Source organism: Rhinoraja longicauda, chromosome 9 (assembly GCF_053455715.1).
Source record: "Rhinoraja longicauda isolate Sanriku21f chromosome 9, sRhiLon1.1, whole genome shotgun sequence".
Taxonomy (NCBI): domain Eukaryota; kingdom Metazoa; phylum Chordata; class Chondrichthyes; order Rajiformes; family Arhynchobatidae; genus Rhinoraja; species Rhinoraja longicauda.
This window is the reverse complement of record NC_135961.1, coordinates 35214706-35228231: the sequence shown is the minus strand read 5'-3', so window position 1 is coordinate 35228231 and position 13526 is coordinate 35214706.

Below are 13526 nucleotides of genomic sequence, written 5' to 3'. Positions count from 1 at the left end.
TCATTCTTGTCGGGTGGTAAATTAAACACATTTATCACATCCACCTCTTGGTTTAGAAATGTTTTGTCCGACAATCGACAATGATATTTTCATTTGTGGTTTTTCCCCCCACCCACTTATTCTGCCGTTCCTCCGTTGCCCGGGTGACGACGCCCGGGTCACGTCTCCGAGATGCAGCTGCAAGGCCGCCCACAGGTGGAACAAACGTCAACAGCAGGCCAGTACATTCCTGCACTGTTACTTAAAACCACAAGGAGAAAAATAAAGAAAATGGCACAATTGGTGTTTACACTTTAACTCATGTTTTGTCATGTGCGCAACTACAGTGAGGTACAGGTACAACGAAAATCTTGCTTGCAACAGACATTGACTCAGGCAACACCCAACATCATAAATTATCCACAAATATGCGTAAATTCTGCAAGACAGTGAAATAAAAAGACATCAAAGAAACAATTTGTGAGTGCAAAAATATACAGTTACAGAGCAAGACATTTGGTTGGCACAAAGTGCTGCAGTAACAGCGAGTCTGGAGAAAGGGATGGGTGATGTTTCAAGTCGGGCCTCTTCAAACTGAAAGTAGGAGTGGGTGAAGAGCTGGAGGGAAGAAATGGCCAGGACCAATCAGAGCTGGTTACAAATAGCCTCAGGCAGGGTGTTGCCTGGTATGTCCGTTGTTGGCTAGGGAAGGTGTGATCTCAGAGAAACAATGTGGAACTGGTAAAACAACTAGGTTGGAGGAAGAGGGCAAGAAGGGAGGACATGGACCGGCATGGACGAGTTGGGCTGAAGGGCCTGTTTCCGTGCTGTATAACTATGACTCTAACCGCACAACTAATTTGATTTGCAGATGATGCCCCCTCCTTTTCAATCCAAGTCATTTGTGTCTATTACAAAATTCCAGTATGATGCAAATGCTTAAATATGTCTGGAATTATAATCATTCAAACTATTTGTCTGCTTGTACCCGGTGTTCGAGATGAATTTGTGATCTGAATCACACAAAAATGTTCAATATTTTCAGAGAAAAAAATTTCAGGAGGTTATTGTTCCCCTGTTTCCTTTAATCCAGGAGTTACTGAGTTCCAGGAGTTACTGAGTTCCAGGAGACACCCTGTGTCACAGAGTGTGTGTTCATCCACTAATGTCTCTCAGTCAGCAGCAACAGGTTCACAGTGCTATTGAGGGCACGATGGCTAGCCTCTCTTCTGCTCTCTGCACTTCCATCTACTTAACCATTGCAACTCTAAAGTACAATGATAATTTATGGAGAAACTCTTCTCAATAAAGTCAAAGTAAAGAATTTGTTCATATGACATAGAACCATACAGTGCAGCACAGGAACAGGCCCTTCAGCCCACAATGTACATGCCAAACATAATGCCAAGTTAAACTAAATCAAACCTGTCCACCGAACTGGGAAAGAGATTAAATAGCAGGTCCTCACAGCTTGTAATCTCAGAATTGGTCCCGTTAATACTTTCAGAAAAGCAGAAGGATTAAGCAGATACATGCACAGCTGGAAAGATGGCGAATCAAGCAAGATGACATTGGAGCGTAGTGACTCTTTGCATACTGGTCCCAGAATTGGATCTACTATCATTCGATACATTCCCTCCACTCTTTTAAATCTCTGCTTATTGTATTTAGGTATGGCTTGATTATATTCATGTACAATCAGTATTATCTGATTTAATTGGATAGCAGGCAAACAGCAGCTTTTCACTGAATGCCGGTAAACGTGACAGTAATATACCAATACCAAAGAAATCTGCAGAAGAAAGGGGTTTAGATTTCTGATGAAGTGGAAGCACATTGGGGACAGGTTGCTGTACAGATTAGATGTGTTTTACCTCAGCATGGCTGATATTAATTTATTTGTAGGGACGTTTGCTCACGCTATTAGAAAGGGTTTAAACGAGTTTAGTCCGGTGGTGGGGTAGCCTCCTCAGTGAGAATTGAGGAAGGAGAGAGATAAAGCAAGAAGGGGAAGTTAGAAAACCAGCAAGTTGTAAAAAATATATTTCACTTTTTCCTCTTTAGGATGTGATATATCCACGTCTTACTTTGATGAGATGTAATTCTGCTGAGGGCTGTTTTCAATAAATGACTGGACATAGAACATAGAAAAGTACAGCGCAGGGACAGGCCCTTTGGTTCACAATGTCCGTGCTGAACATGATGCCAAGTTAAACTAATCTCCACTGCCTGCACGTGACCATATCCCTCCATTTCATGCATATCCACGTGCCTATCTAAAAATCTCTTAAAAGCCACTATCTTAACCACCTCTACCATCACCGCTGGCAGCGGGTTCCAGGCACACGCCACTCTCTGTGGAAAAAAACCTGCCCCGCACATCTCCTTTAAACTTTGCCCCTCTCACCTTACACATTCATTTACGGAGGATGATGGCCAGTGAATAAGGTAAAGAAAGGTTATTTTTTACTTAAGACTTGCTCAACCTCTTACAGTTTTGAAATCCAAACTAAACGAGAGTGGTGTTACACCCAGCACACGTGATCCGATGTGACATAGCTGGTCTTTTTAAGAATTAGATATCACTCTGAATCTGTCCTGTGCTTGGGGCTAGTAGAAGCCAAATAAGCATCACAGCCTTGATGCTTCCCTCCAGGTTCAGAGATAATCAAATCTAATTAAGAAAAGGACACAAAGTGCTGGAGTATCTCAGTGGGTCAGGCAGCATCTCAGGAGAACATGGATAGGTGACATCTCGGGTCGAGACCCTTCTTCAGACTGATTATAGCTGTGGGGGAGACAAAGTCTGCCAAATGATACATCTATTCATGTCCTCCAGAGATGCTACCTGACTCGCTGAGTTACTCCAGCACTTTGTGTCTTTTTTGTAAACCAGCATCTACAGTTCCTTGTGTCTAAACCTAATTGAAACTTAGGAACGATTGTCAGTCCATTCCCTCCACAGATGCTGCCTGACCCACTGAGTTCCTCCAGCACTTTGTGTTTTGGTTCAGATTCCAGCATCTGCAGTTCCTGTGTCTCCAAACCAATTTGATTATTTGGCTCGAGACTTAAGGACAAAGATTTAGGAAAGATCAGAATTCTTTCATAACTGATGCCTTTAACTATATTCTCTTGTTTTGCACTGTGGTTAAAACAGTGCAGAGAGAAAACAATACTTTTATATTTTTGATGAGCTGCTTTCTTGAACCACTTCAGTCCTCCGAGTGAAGGGCCAAGGAAGTGCAATTGGCCAGGAAGTTCCAGGATATCTGGGCTGGCAGATTTGAGTTATAAGGAGAAGTTGGATAGGCTAGGTCTATTTTCTCTAGAGCGTAGGAGGCTGAAGGAAAACCTTCAATAGAGTCCCAGCCTATTCAACCTCTCCCTTTTGCTCAGACCCTCTAGCCCTGGCAACATCCTCATAAATCTTTTCTGTACCCTATCCAGCTTGGCAACATTTTACCTACAACATGGTGCCCAGAACTGAACACAATACTCTAAATTCGGCCTTACCAACGTCTTTTACAAGTGCAGCATGACTACCCAACTTCTATACTCAATATTCTGACTGATGAAGGCCAATGTGCCACCCTGTTTACCTGTGACTCCACCTTCAAGGAACCATGCACCTGCACTCCTAAATCCCTGTGCTCGACAACACTCCCCAGAGCCCTAACATTCACTGTGTAGGTCCAGCCTATCTTAGACTTCCCAAATACAACCCTTCACATTTCTCTGATCTTTGTGCACCTATCTGCCAATCAACCCCACCCTCACCTCCTCACCTCCTCACCTGTATTCATCCATCACTTCCCAGGCTTTCCAACTCTCTTCCAGATTTTCTCCCCCCCCTCCCCCCCCCCCCTCTATCCACACCACACCCCCTGCCCCCACCACAATCAGTCTGAAGAAGTGGAGTTTTGGTCGCCCATTACAGGAAGGATGTGGATACTTTGGAAAGAATGCAGAGGAGGTTTATTAGAATGAGGCCTGGATTAGAGTACTGGCTACAGAGAGAGTTTGGACAGACTTGGATTATTTTCTCTGGAATGCTGGAGGTTACGAGATACCGGATAGAAGTATATAAAATTATGAGAGGGATAGGTAGGGTAGAGAGTCAGAATCTCTTTTTCCCAGGACGGAAATATCAAATACTAGAGGGCATAGCATTAAGGTGAGAGGGGTAAAGTTTAATGGAGATGTGCAGGGCAAATGCTTTACACAGAGGGTGGTGAGTGCCTGGAATGCACTGCCGGGGATGATGGTTGAGGCAGATATGTTAATGGCATTCAAAGGATTTTTGTATAGGCACATGTATATCCAGGGAATGGAGGGATATGGGTTAGGTGCAGGCAGATAAGTGTTGGGTAGGAAGAAACTGCAGATGCAGGTTTACACCGAAGAAAGACACAAAATACTGGAGTAACTCAGCGGGACAGGGGCATCTCTGGATAGAAGGAATGGGTGACATTTCGGGTTGAAACCCTTCTTCAGACTGAGAGTTAGGGGAGAGGGTGACACAGAGATAAGGAAGTATAAGGTGTGAAAACGACACATCAAAGGGGATGGGGCTCAAGGAAAATGTAGAATAGATCATTGTCAGCTAGGAGAAGTAGACAACAAAGTATACAGAGAGAACATTTAATCAGCGGGGACAGTCAGACTGGTCAGAGAACTCGGAAGGGGGTGGGTGGAGAGAGAGGGAAAACAAGGGTTACTTGAAGTTTGTTGGGGTGTAAGCTGCCCAAGCAAAATATGAGGTGCTGCTCCTCCAATTTGCAGTGGAGAAGGCCCAGGACAGAAAGGTCAGTATGTGAATGGGAGGGGGAATTAAAGTGTTTAGCAACGGGGAGATCAGGTAGGTTTAGGCGGACTGAGCGAAGGCTTTCAGCGAAATGATCACCGTTGGTCTTTGCATCATGTTCGGCACAGACATTGTGGGCTCAAGGGTCTGTACATGTGCTGTATTGTTCCATGTTCTATGACCTGAAACCTAGCCTATCCATGTTTTCCAGACATGCTGCCTGAACCACTGAGTTACTCTAATATTTTGAGTATTTTTTAGAATAAAATTTGCTTTACTTGAAAAAAAAATCAGGCTACAATTGCACAATATGCTGAGCAGGAGAACAAAATGTATTTGACCAGTCGGATTACCAGTTGACACTTGCATTAACTTCTGGTTCAAAGAGTTTACTAGTGACCCAAATGATCTTTCAAAGGTTCTTTTGATAGGTTCATGGTTGCTGGTCAGTGGAGAGAGGAAGCAATTGCTACTCAGAGAGGAAGCAATTGCTATCAGATAACAGTCCCAAAAAGGCTTATTCGTAAATATTCCACAATAGTGCTTCTTTCCAAAGGAATAGATGCTCCAGCTTTTACTGTTATTCCTGAGCTTTTCCCATGCTTAGTTCTGTCGACCATTTGTTGCATAGTGATGTCTTAGTTCCATCCAGTGCTAAGGCGAGGAATTGCAGGAGGAGGGAGGGGCACTTGAACTGGCAGCAGGTTCCATGTAGGTTTTGGATATAGGGAGATCATGGGACTAAAGCTCAGAATAACAGTGCAGGTGGGTCTGAGGGGAAAGCAGAGCAAGGCACTGTACTCCGGTAAGCCGAATCCAGGCCAGGAAGCCACAGCCAACCTGCTGGAAGACCCAGGCCGTCTCTGAATGGAGAGAAAATATCCACAGGTGCTTTCTAACTATACCAGGAGAGCAGATGACCAAATTGTCAATGGTAGAAAGATAGCTCAGTTCAGTTCATTTCAGTTTAGTTTAGTTTAGAGACGTCGAGAATAAAGGAGGACCCGTCAGCAGCATAATCAAGGACTAGTCGCACCCTGGCCATTCCCTGTTCTCCCCTCTTCCTTCGGGCAAAAGGTATAGAAGTGTGAATACGCACACCTGCAGATTCAGGGACAGTTTTTGTCTATTTATACCCCCCCTTTTCAGACCCATTTCCAAACTGCCATTCCTGTCAAAAGTCATTGAAAAGGCAATTCTAAACCAATTAGTGCCCTACATACACCAAAACACCATCCTGGAAAGTTTCCAGTCAGGTTTCAGAGCCCACCACAGCACAGAGTCTGCCTTGTTGAAGGTACACAACGACCTCCTTCTCGCCATCGACAACGGCGACTGTGCAATCCTGCTCCTTCTCGACCTCAGCGCAGCGTTCGATACAATGGACCACACCATCCTTATTGACCGTCTCCGGTACACGGTTGGCATTGATGGCACTGCCCTGAGCTGGTTCGTTTCCTACCTCAAAGATAGGATTTTCGCCATCAACATAGGCAGTTATTCCTCTTCTCCAGCTAGCCTCTCCTGCGGAGTTCCACAAGGCTCCATCCTAGGCCCCATTCTCTTCTCTCTATACATGCTCCCCCTTGGCCAAATCATTCAAAGGCACGGCATTTCTTTCCACTGCTATGCCGATGACACACAGCTTTACCTTCCCCTGAAACCCAACAACCGGTCAAATTTAAACTGCCTCTTACTGCCTTGAGGACATAAAATGTTGGATGGCACAGAACTTCCTCCAATTAAACGAGAGCAAGTCTGAGGTCATCCTATTCGGCCCCCCCCGACTCCATCAAATCGATAACAGGCAGTCTTGGAAGCCTATCCTGCCTAGTCAAACCGCATGTCAAAAACCTCGGCGTGATATTTGACTCTGCATTAAAGTTTGACAAGCAAGTCAACGCTGTGGTAAAAGCCAGCTTCTTCCAACTTCGTACCAGCTAAAATCAAACCTTTCCTCCAATTCGACGACACTGAAAAAATAATTCACGCTTTCATTTCCTCCCGCCTAGACTACTGCAACTCCCTATACACTGGGATCAGCCAATCATCCCTGTCCCGCCTGCAACTGGTCCAAAACGCCGCAGCGAGACTCCTGAAGGGTACCCGTAAAAGGGACCACATCACGCCGATTCTGGCCTCTCTCCACTGGCTCCCTGTACGGTACAGAATCAACTTCAAGCTCCTCCTATTCACATATAAAGCCCTAAATGGACATCCCCCCCCCCCTACATCAAAAATCTTCTAACCCACCTCTCTAACTCCAGGTCCCTCAGGTCGGCCGACTTGGGGCTACTCACTATCCCGCGGTCTAGGCTTAAGCTCAGGGGTGACTGCGCTTTTGCGGTTGCAGCTCCTAGACTGTGGAACAGCATCCCTCTCCCCATCAGACCTGCCCCCTCCATCGACTCCTTTAAGTCCAGGCTCAAAACCTATTTCTACTCCCTAGCGTTTGAGGCCCATTGAGGAGGCGCTGTGAACTGTTTTGTATGTGCTGTTATGTTTGTGTGCTACTGTATGTTTCATTTTTTCCTTAGTACCTAAACAGATGTACAGCACTTTGGTCAACGTGGGTTGTTTTTAAATGTGCTATACAAATAAAATTGACTTGACTTGACTTGACTTGACCCCTTCTGGGCCATTCTTAGTCACGTGTGTGACCAAAAATGTAAAAAATTGTGGAATATATTTCTAATTCTGAAAGCATTACAGGTATATTGTTTTGTACTGTATATATGACTTATATATGTCGAAGTTTATCAAGTGAATTTTTTATATGTTACGCTAACAATGTTTGTTTAGAGTCAGAGGTCAAATATGACTGGTCACGTGTGTGATCTCATGAGGACACACACATGACCAGAATTAATTAACCTCTGACCGTAAAGAAACATTGTCAGCATAACATATAAAAATTTCACTTGATAAACTTTGACATATATAAGCCATATATACAGTACAAAACAATATACCTGTAATGTTTTCAGAATTAGAAGAGATGTATTCCACAATTTTTCACATTTTTGGTCACAAGTGACTAAGAATGGCCCTTCTTCAGACTCGTCTCAACCCAAAACGTCACCCATTCCTTCTCTCCAGAGACGCTGCCTGTCCCGCTGAGTTATTCCAGCTTTTTGTGTCTATCTTCGGTTTCAACCAGCATCTGCAGTTCCTTCTTACATCCTTCTTGTGAGTTTTGCTGTGTTCCCCTGTGACTATATTGCTTATAACAACTGCATAAATATTGCACATGCCAAAATTCCTTCCTTATTTTAGCTTTGATTGGCCTGGCGGTAAGATTTCTGTGGTTGCGATCTCAGGTGACTAAATGTTTAAGGCGTCTCCTTTAGTTACCAGAAAAAACAAAAGCATTTCTGGCATCCACCCGTGCACCACTCCCAGAAACTCTCTGTGGAATGAGAAACTTTGTAAGAATTGTATCAAATGCCTGACTTAAGTTGTCCAAAAATTAAATCCCTTACTATCTGATTGGCTCCCCGGGGGAACAAAGGTGGAAGGGCGAGGAGAGGACTCGGTTGCTAGGCGACCGAGGAAGGTGACAGCTGAAGGCCCACAGAATCCTGGGGCTTGCCTGAATCGGGCACCGCTCTTAACTAATGGACTGGACTTGGAAAATGGAGCCAAACATGGCATCTCTTGTATGTGGGCTCGATAGACAAATTTTTACAACTGCTAATCGGGGGTGGTATGGTGATACTCTACTTGACTGTTTCTCAGAAAAGAACACATGTGACAATACAGAAGTGTGAAAACACGCACCTCCAGAAATAGATCGAATAGATGCACAGTCTCTTGCCCAGAGTAGGGGAATCGAGGACCAGAGAACATAGTTTCAAGGTGAAGGGGAAAAGATTGAATAGGAATCCAAGGGGTAACTTTTTCACACAAAGGGTGGTGGGTGTATGGAACAAGCTGCCAGAGGAGGTAGTTGAGGCTGGGACTATCCCATCGTTTAAGAGGCAGACAGGTACATTGATAGGACAGGTGTAGGGATATATGGACCAAGCGCAAGCAATTTGGACTAGTGTAGCTGGGATATTGTTGGCCGGTGTGGGCAAGTGGGTCGAATGGCTTGTTTCCACACTGTATCACTCTATGACTCTATGACTTTAAGTAAAAGGGACTGGATTTAGTTCTGCAGATTATCAGGTAGCTGAGCCAAAGAATGCAGTCGGGTTTTTTTATGCATGACTCATAATTTATGTGAAAGACAAGAGGACAGGAGCGTTTGGGGAACACCCATACCCATTCGTCAGTAATCTAGTTAGTCCATCTTTGTCAGCAGTCCATCTTTGGGCTGCAGCCTCCCATTCCTCAGTAATTCCAGTGCACATCGAGATACCTATTAAACATTGTGAGAATTCCTGCCTTCACCACCTCCTCGGACAATTTATTCACAAGAGTCAAGAGTGTTTAATTATTACATGTACTGAAACAGAACAATGAAATTATTACTTGCAGCAGCATAACAGGTTTGCAAACACTCAACAGATAACATAATAAACAGAACAAACCCAATATAGTGCAAAACAAAACAGAGCTCGAAGTCCCTAGTGCAACCGAGGCAGTTTGTAGTTCGGCCTTTAGTTGGAGTTCATGGTGTTCAATAGCCTGATAGAAGTTGAGAAGAAGCTGTTCCTGAACCTGGACATTACAGTTTTGAAACATCTATACCTTCTTCCCGATGGTAGAAGTGAAATGAGAACGTGGCCAGGGTGGTGTGGGTCCTTGATGATGTTGGCTGCCTTTTGAGGCAGCTCCTCCTATAGAACCCTTCGATGGTGAGGACATCAGTACCCATGATGGACTGGGTAGTGTTCACCACATTTTCTAATCTCCTTCATTACTAATCATTTGCATTAACAACCACTTTACATAGAACAGCACAGCCCAGGAACAGGTCCTTTGGGCCACAATGTCTGTGCCAAAAATGATGTCAGGTTAAACTAATCTCCTCTGCCTACACATGATCCGTATCTGTAAGATCATTAGGTTCCATTGAGACAGGTCCTTGGGGTTTAATGCACAGATACTTTTATGAATTCACAGAGTCCATTACCCATAATAAGGTGAATCAAGAACCAGAGGACCGTAGTTTAAGGTGAGAGGGGAAAGATTTATTAGGAAACCAACAGGTAACTTTTTACACAAAGGGTGGTAGATATATGGAACGAGCTGCCAGAGGAAGTCGTTATGGCAGGTACAATAAAGCATTTAAACACCATTTGGATGGGTACATGGGAAGGAAAGGTGTGGGAGGATATGGGCCACATGTGGGCACGTGGGACTAACTTAGATGAGACATCTTGGTTGGCATAGATGGGCTGAAGAGTCTATTTCTATGCTGTGTGACTATGACAAGTCAGCGTTCATAATTAAAATTCATTACAAGAAGAGAATCCTACTGGGACTTAGAGGCCCAATCATTCATGGTGTTTTTTGGAACTTAAGCACACCGGTTTTGTTTCTTGCATGATCTACCTATGAAACTAAATGGACAATGTCAGGCATGGTTGCACAAAGGTTTTTATCAGCAAACTTAATAGCACACACTTGTTTCTTGGTCTGAAGATTCTGGGCTCGTATCCCACTTTAAAGATATGAGAATAACAATCGAGACTGATCAAAATGAAGAGTAGACCATGCTATTTGTTTAGCCAAAGCAATTGTTTGCCTTTTGGACGAATGTTAGGATTATATGGCATTATTTTTTTTAAAAAGGAAGGGAAGTCGAATGGCTTGTTTCCACACTGTATCACTCTATGACTCTATGACTTTAAGTAAAAGGGACTGGATTTAGTTCTGCAGATTATCAGGTAGCTGAGCCAAAGAATGCAGTCGGGTTTTTTTATGCATGACTCATAATTTATGTGAAAGACAAGAGGACAGGAGCGTTTGGGGAACACCCATACCCATTCGGCAGTAATCTAGTTAGTCCATCTTTGTCAGCAGTCCATCTTTGGGCTGCAGCCTCCCATTCCTCAGTAATTCCAGTGCACATCGAGATACCTATTAAACATTGTGAGAATTCCTGCCTTCACCACTTCCTCGGACAATTTATTCACAAGAGTCAAGAGTGTTTAATTATTACATGTACTGAAACAGAACAATGAAATTATTACTTGCAGCAGCATAACAGGTTTGCAAACACTCAACAGATAACATAATAAACAGAACAAACCCAATATAGTGCAAAACAAAACAGAGCTCGAAGCCCCTAGTGCAACCGAGGCAGTTTGTAGTTCGGCCTTTAGTTAGAGTTCATGGTGTTCAATAGCCTGATAGAAGTTGAGAAGAAGCTGTTCCTGAACCTGGACATTACAGTTTTGAAACATCTATACTTTCTTCCCGATGGTAGAAGTGAAATGAGAACGTGGCCAGGGTGGTGTGGGTCCTTGATGATGTTGGCTGCCTTTTGAGGCAGCTCCTCCTATAGAACCCTTCGATGGTGAGGTCATCAGTACCCATGATGGACTGGGTAGTGTTCACCACATTTTCTAATCTCCTTCATTCCTAGTCATTTGCATTAACAACCACTTTACATAGAACAGCACAGCACAGGAACAGGTCCTTTGGGCCACAATGTCTGTGCCAAAAATGATGTCAGGTTAAACTAATCTCCTCTGCCTACACATGATCCGTATCTGTAAGATCATTAGGTTCCATTGAGACAGGTCCTTGGGGTTTAAAGCACAGATACTTTTATGAATTCACAGAGTCCATTACCCATAATAAGGTGAATCAAGAACCAGAGGACCGTAGTTTAAGGTGAAAGGGGAAAGATTTATTAGGAAACCAACAGGTAACTTTTTACACAAAGGGGGGGTGGTAGATATATGGAACGAGCTGCCAGAGGAAGTCGTTATGGCAGGTACAATAAAGCATTTAAACATCATTTGGATGGGTACATGGGAAGGAAAGGTGTGGAAGGATATGGGCCACATGTGGGCACGTGGGACTAACTTAGATGAGACATCTTGGTTGGCATAGATGGGCTGAAGAGTCTATTTCTGTGCTGTGTGACTATGACAAGTCAGCGTTCATAATTAAAATTCATTACAAGAAGAGAATCCTACTGGGACTTAGAGGCCCAATCATTCATGGTGTTTTTTGGAACTTAAGCACACCGGTTTTGTTTCTTGCATGATCAACCTATGAAACTAAATGGACAATGTCAGGCATGGTTGCACAAAGGTTTTTATCAGCAAACTTAATAGCACACACTTGTTTCTTGGTCTGAAGATTCTGGGCTCGTATCCCACTTTAAAGATATGAGAATAACAATCGAGACTGATCAAAATGAAGAGTAGACCATGCTATTTGTTTAGCCAAAACAATTGTTTGCCTTTTGGACGAATGTTAGGATTATATGGCATTATTTTTTTTTTAAAGGAAGGGAAAGCACCTGTGGATATTTTCTCTCCATTCAGAGACGGGCTGGGTCTTCCAGAGGGTTGGCCGTGGCTTCCTGGGATCCTCCTTGCCGGGATTCGGCTTGCCGGAGTACAGTGCCGTGCTTGGCTTTCCCCTCAGACCCACCTGCACTGTGGTTATTCTGAGCTTTAGTCCCATGACCTCCCTATATCCAAGACCTACTTGGAACCTGCTGCCCGTTCAAGTGCCCCTCCCTCCTCCTGCATTTCCTCGCCTTAGCACTGGACGGAACTAAGACATCACTATGCAACAAATGGTCGACAGAACTAAGCATGGGAAAAGCTCAGGAATAACAGTAAAAACTGTTGCACCTATTCCTTTGGATAAAAGCACGATTGTGGAATATTTACGAATAAGCCTTGTTGGGGTTGTTATCTAACAGCCAAATCCCATCATAGTAGCAATTGCTGCCTCTCTCCACTGACCAGCAACCATGAACATATCAAAAGAACCTTTCAAAGTTCATTTGGGTCACTAGTAAATTCTTTGAACCAGAAGTTAACGCGTGTCAACTGGTAATCCGACTGGTCAAATAAATGTTGTTCTCCTGCTCAGCATATTGTGCAATTGTAGCCTGATTTTTTTTTAAAGTAAAGTAAATTTTATTCTAAAAAAGACACAAAGTATTAGAGTAACTCAGTGGTTCAGGCAGCATGTCTGGAAAACATGGATAGGCTAGGTTTCAGGTCATAGAACATGGAACAATACAGCACATGTACAGACCCTTGAGCCCACAATGTCTGTGCCGAACATGATGCAAAGACCAACGGTGATCATTTCGCTGAAAGCCTCCGCTCAGTCCGCCTAAACCTACCTGATCTCCTGGTTGCTAAACACTTTAATTCCCCCTCCCATTCACATACTGACCTTTCTGTCCTGGGCCTTCGCCACTGCAAATTGGAGGAGCAGCACCTCATATTTTGCTTGGGCAACTTACACCCCAACAGTATGAATATTAACTTCTCAAACTTCAAGTAACCCTTGTTTTCCCTCTCTCTCCACCCACCCCCTTCCTACTTCTCCGACCAGTCTGACTGTCCCCGCTGATTAATTGTTCTCTCTGTATACTTTATTGTCTACTTCTCCTAGCTGACAATGATCTATTCTACATTTTCCTTGAGCCGCATCCCCTTTGATGTGTTGTTTTCACACCTTATACTTCCTTATCTCTGTGTCACCCTCTCCCCTGACTCTCAGTCTGAAGAAGGGTCTCAACCCGAAATGTCACCCATTCCTTCTATCCAGAGATGCTGCCTGTCCCGCTGAGTTACTCCAGTATTTTGTG